Raw genomic sequence first — 5410 nt, 5'->3', positions numbered from 1 at the left:
CATGTATCATGTTTGTATTTAAAGTTATAAGTATTGGCTCTGTACTGTCTGTATTTCAAACTTGTGCTATGCTTATGGGTGACACCCCACACAATTTGCATCAGCCTGGCCTGCTTGATGACCCATTAAGGACCATCAGCTACACAACTGACCCATTGAGACAACGCAGATACACCTTGTGACTCAGAAAGACATACAGGAATATGCCTATAGACACAGCTCTAAGGTTTTCCATTGCCATGTGCTGGGTAGCTTGTATTTGAGACAAAGGTAGAACAAGCCACATGGCAAAAGGACTACAAAAGGCAGCTGCATCGTCTCCATTTTGTCTTCAATCCTGCTTCTCACCTCTGGAGGAACTTTGCTACAAACTGAAGTTCTGAACTAGGACTGAATGACCAATCCAAGCTGTGGATGTACTCCAGGGACTTGATTTGAATCTGCAGTTAATTCCATCATGGCTAAAAGCCTGAAACAAGAACTTATGCTGTTACTGTATGTAATTGATTCCATTTAACCAATTTTAGCTCTCATCTATATTTATTTCTTTTTTGAATAAACCTTTAGATTTTAGATTCTAAAGGATTGGCAACAGTGTGATTTATGGGTAAGATCTGATGTGTATTATGATCTGAGTCTGGGGCTTGGTCCTTTGGGATCAGGAGAATCTTTCTTCTTTTACTGGGATATTGGTTTTCATAACTAGTCATCCACATAAGGAGTGGTGCTGGTGGTGATACTGGTAAACTGGAGTGTCTAAGGGAATTGTTTGTGTGACGTATGGTTAGCCAGTGAGTTAAACCAAAGTCGTCTCTGTTTGGCTGGTTTGGTGCCTTAATGGTAAAGGAATTCCAGCTTTGGGCTGTAACTGCCCTGCTCAAAGCAATTTTATCATGAATTGATACTCTCAGTAGTGTCCTGCCAGAGGCAGCATCATTCCATTTTTTCTAACAAGAGATCAATGCATATGGAAACTAGACTTCAACGAAAAATCTGAGTCCAAGATTTTAGTTGACTTACTTATTGGTTTTGACTCCTAAGACCTGGCATGGTTCTGGCTATTGACAGAAGTGAAATATAGAACTTAAGCATCATTGTTAAGCTCTGGTATGTCACAAGATGGAATACGATAGATAGCCAAGGTCTGGTATGACAGATCACACCAATTCTCTACCAGAGATATGGACTGTTATATTAGTCATTGCTCTGATATGGCAGAGGGAGGTCTACATATGTACGAATGTTTTGTCCTCCGACTGAGACTCCTGGCAATTTGCTCTGAAGTCTACATTTAGCTTCAAAATTTCTGCCTGTAAGCAGGAAAGGAAGGGAATATTTTCAATGTTTATGGTATTAATTCACAAGACTTGATTAACTTTTAATGCTATGTTCTTCCAATTCAATTGCCCAGTTTGTATTTTTGTTTCTAGACTCAACCCATGGCAGACACAGATTGGAGAAACCAAACGACCGTCACAGAATTAATCCTCCTGGGATTCGGGGATCTCCCTGACCTTCAAATTCTTCTCTTTCTACTGTTCCTAGCGATCTACATGGCAACCGTGGCTGGGAACACTCTCATCGTGGTGCTTGTTGTGACTGATCAACACCTTCACACCCCCATGTACTTTTTTCTGGGCAACTTGTCCTACTTGGAGATCTGCTACACCTCGACCTTCCTACCCAGATTACTGGCCAGTCTGCTGACTGGGGACAGAACCATCTCAGTGAGTGGCTGCATCACACAACTGTATTTCACTGGCTCTCTGGCAGCTACGGAATGCTATCTCCTAGCAGCAATGTCCTATGATCGGTATTTAGCAATATGTAAACCCCTGCACTATTCAACTCTTATGAATAACAGGTTTTGCCTCCAGCTGGCTGCTGGGTCATGGTTAAATGGTTGTTTGGCTATTACAATATTTGTCTTATTCCTAGCACAGTTAGTATTCTGTGGCCCGAATGAAATTGACCATTTCTATTGTGATCCCATCCCACTGATGGAACTCTCCTGCAGTGACACTCACCTGAGCATATTGGTGGAATTGATAATAGTCTCCATATTCACTCTGCCTCCATTCCTACTAACCCTGATGTCCTATGTGTTTATCCTTGGCAGTATCCTGAGAATCAACCCTTCCACCACTGGGAGACAAAAGGCCTTTTCCACCTGCTCCTCTCACCTCACTGTGGTGACAATTTTCTATGGAACCATAATGATTGTCTGCATGCTTCGGAAACATGATACACTGAGAGATCTGAAGAAAGTGCTCTCTGTTTGCTTCACGGTCCTTACTCCCCTGGTAAACCCCCTCATCTACAGTCTGAAAAACAGAGAGGTCAAGGAAGCACTGAGCAAAGCAGTCAGTAGATGTAGCTTTCACCAAAAAAACATGTAGAGATTCTGAGATAATAATTTAGCCTGAGGTTTTGAAAGCTGCCTGCTTGTTGAAGCGATGCACTGTAGCTCATAATAACATCCTGTAACCCCCATATTCATCCTTTGTATATGGTTGTGATATTTCATAAAAAACATGCCTTGTAAGGTATCATATGAAAGGTCATGATCTGCTGAAACTCATTGTTCTGTCAAAATATGTATATCATCATTGTATATGGCGTTACGAGATTTTGTTATATGGTTGTTGTTGAAATATGTTGGAAGTTTGGTGGTTGCCCACTGTTAGTTCTCCAGTGACAACATAGGAGTTGACCCACACACAGGCAGATGTTAAATGACCATCACCACCCATTGACCAGCATGGGAATTGTAAACGAGAGGTTTACAATTCTGTAACACAATGGGACTTGCTCAACACTGTGACTCAACAAAGCCCACCAGGATATGTCTGGGCCAGTATTTTTCCAGGGACATGAATTGACAGTATAAAATAAGGGACAGTGGCATAATGAGACCACCTCTCTCCTCCCCCACCTATTCTGGAGGTGACAAGAATGGTAAGGGAATTCAGCCTGTGTATTAAGAACTGTAACCTGGCTTCAGCATCCAGTGGGGTGAGAAAAGCTTTTTGATTCAAATCTTAGTGAGTCTGATGAAGTTCAGGATTTAGAATGCGTGTTTACTTTTTATTTCTTAGGCATAAAGGTCAGAGATAGCTTTTAAGTGATTATAAGTGTTAGGTAACTATCTTTCTGTAGCTAATAAACTTATTTTAATCTTTAATCTTAACCAGTGAGTTTGTCTAAAATGCTTGGGGAATCTGCTCAGATTACAAGGGCCGGTGCACGTCCACTATCCTTTCATGAACAGCCAGACGCCAGCAATGACCTCTGGACACATTATAGCTCTTATCTGAACTAAACCTGGCTGTGACCAGCTCCAGCAAAGCAACAGCACCAGGCTCACAGGGCCCTTGGAGGCAGGGTGGTTGGTCAAACAAAGATGTAGACTCACATGCCAGGGATATTGGGACTGTCCAGACCCAGCTGGGAGTTTGCCAGGGCACCCATAGAAATGAGGCTATTTCTGGGGTACAGTCTGTGAAATGGTCACCGAGGAGGAATTCGGCATGTGACCCTGCAGGGCAGAAGTTGTTTTGCTGCTGCCAGCTGCACAGAGCAGTTCAAAGGGAGGGAACCTGTTACAATGAGTATCCCTAAAACTGATTGCAATGAATTCACATCCCAAGAGGTCTAGTTCTCAGTACAAAGTATCCAGCAAACCCCAGGTGTCTTGGACAGTTCTACTGCACACAGGGCCCTCTCCTCAGGGTGTGAGGCAACCTATGGTGAGAGGAAGTGGCTACAACCTACCAACGGGCAGAACTCCTGTGATGTCAAAATGGTAGTGCTGTCTCAGCCATTGGTAGCATGTCAAGGCTTGGCCAGGGGTAGTGGAGCTGGGCACCAGTGAGAACGGTAGGATTTGAGCCCTGCAGAAACCATTTTCCAAGGGACCTAACAGAATTAGGCATCCAAATCCCTTTGAAATGGGAGTTGGATGCTTAACTCTCTTAGATGCCTCTGAGAATCTCAGCCTGGGATTCTGTCATGGTAGGTTCTCTCGTCAAATGTTTTTTGGCTGTGTGTGTGTGTGCTGTGTTGTCTCTGCTCTGCACAGTCTCAGGCTCTCTCTAATACAGGTTCAATCTATACATTTCCATTGGAAACAGACCCCACAGCAACAGAAATGCACTGGATGGATGGGGAACCCCAGCTAAACCTTTCAGAGCCACTGCTATTGTTGCATGTGCTTTTGTAGCCACTAATGTTGCAATCATGCTGTTGTACAGTTTTGTTCCCAGTAGCTATAATTTGGAGCAGTGCACACCTAGCAATAGGTAAGAAATGAGGAAAGATGTGAGTATGCTCTCTAGGGTCACTAGAGGGTAGAGATATGGGAAAGGGGCAGTGGTGCTGCCCAGTGGATAGCATCCAAAGTGGAAGTAATGAAAGGAGAAGTGATGTTGCCAAATGACCAGCAAAGGGAAGTGGACAGAGGTAAAGCTGTATCATACAGATTAGATGGCATCAGTGTAAATGGTGAGGAAAGAATTTTGTGGATCAATGGACCTCTATGCTATGTAATGAACTGGAAATATCTTTAGAAACCAAAGTGAGCAATGTGAGTGAGCAATGTATAATTGACGATATTGTGGAATTCTGAAGCTGTGTTAATAAGGGAATCAGAGTCAGACAGCCTAGCTAATCCTAGGTTACCAACACTACCTAAAGATAGGAAAAGTGTACCATGGTGGAACAATGACCAACGGGGACACAAGAGCATCAAGGATGGAAAGAGGCAGCTACAACATATACTGTAGTTAACTCCAGAAGAGAGCAGAGGGTAAGAACAGAGCAATAGATTGTCATGCTGTGTAATGGACCCTAGGGGCAGCAGATTGAAAGAAATGAGGAAAGGTCAGTCGTATTGGCCAATATATTTCAGAACAGGATAAATTCTTGTAATGTGAAAAAGGAATCAATATGTCACTGGGCAATTTTTGCAACAAAGATTTGGAGACAGAAAATTAGTCAGCTGAAAGATAGGTTGAAGTGGGACCCTTATTAAAAAGTTCAAACACCATCACCATAAAAACAAACCAACCAACCCAAAAATGGGTTGAGAATAATGTTTTCCCTATCTATTTTGCAACCAAACTAATAATAAATAAATAAAGTCGTTTGTTGCCGTATTTGGGTTCATATGAGAAAATGAGAACTTCATTCTTGTATACCAACTTCTGGAAAGTAGGTGTATGGAAATGTCGTGGGGGGGGGGACTTTGTGCTTTGAGCAGAATGACCCCAGATTTACCTATTCTCTTTTCATAGGAACATAGGAATTGCCAGACTGGATCAGACACTAGGTCCATCTAGTCTAATATCCTGTCGGACAGAGGCCATAATCAGATGTTTAAGAGGAAAAGGGAAGAATCCCATAGGAGGTA

The 5410-nt window shown here is 42.7% G+C and overlaps 1 pseudogene; it reads left to right on the top strand.

The window, feature by feature from the left end:
- The first annotated feature begins 1439 nt into the window (after nucleotides 1–1439).
- On the top strand, nucleotides 1440–2421 carry LOC128847984 (olfactory receptor 6N1-like; annotated as a pseudogene).
- Nucleotides 2422–5410: the final 2989 nt, after the last annotated feature.

The sequence above is a fragment of the Malaclemys terrapin genome, chromosome 13 (genome assembly GCF_027887155.1).
Source record: "Malaclemys terrapin pileata isolate rMalTer1 chromosome 13, rMalTer1.hap1, whole genome shotgun sequence".
NCBI classification, from domain to species: Eukaryota; Metazoa; Chordata; order Testudines; family Emydidae; genus Malaclemys; species Malaclemys terrapin.
This window is presented reverse-complemented; position numbering and strand designations above follow the sequence as displayed.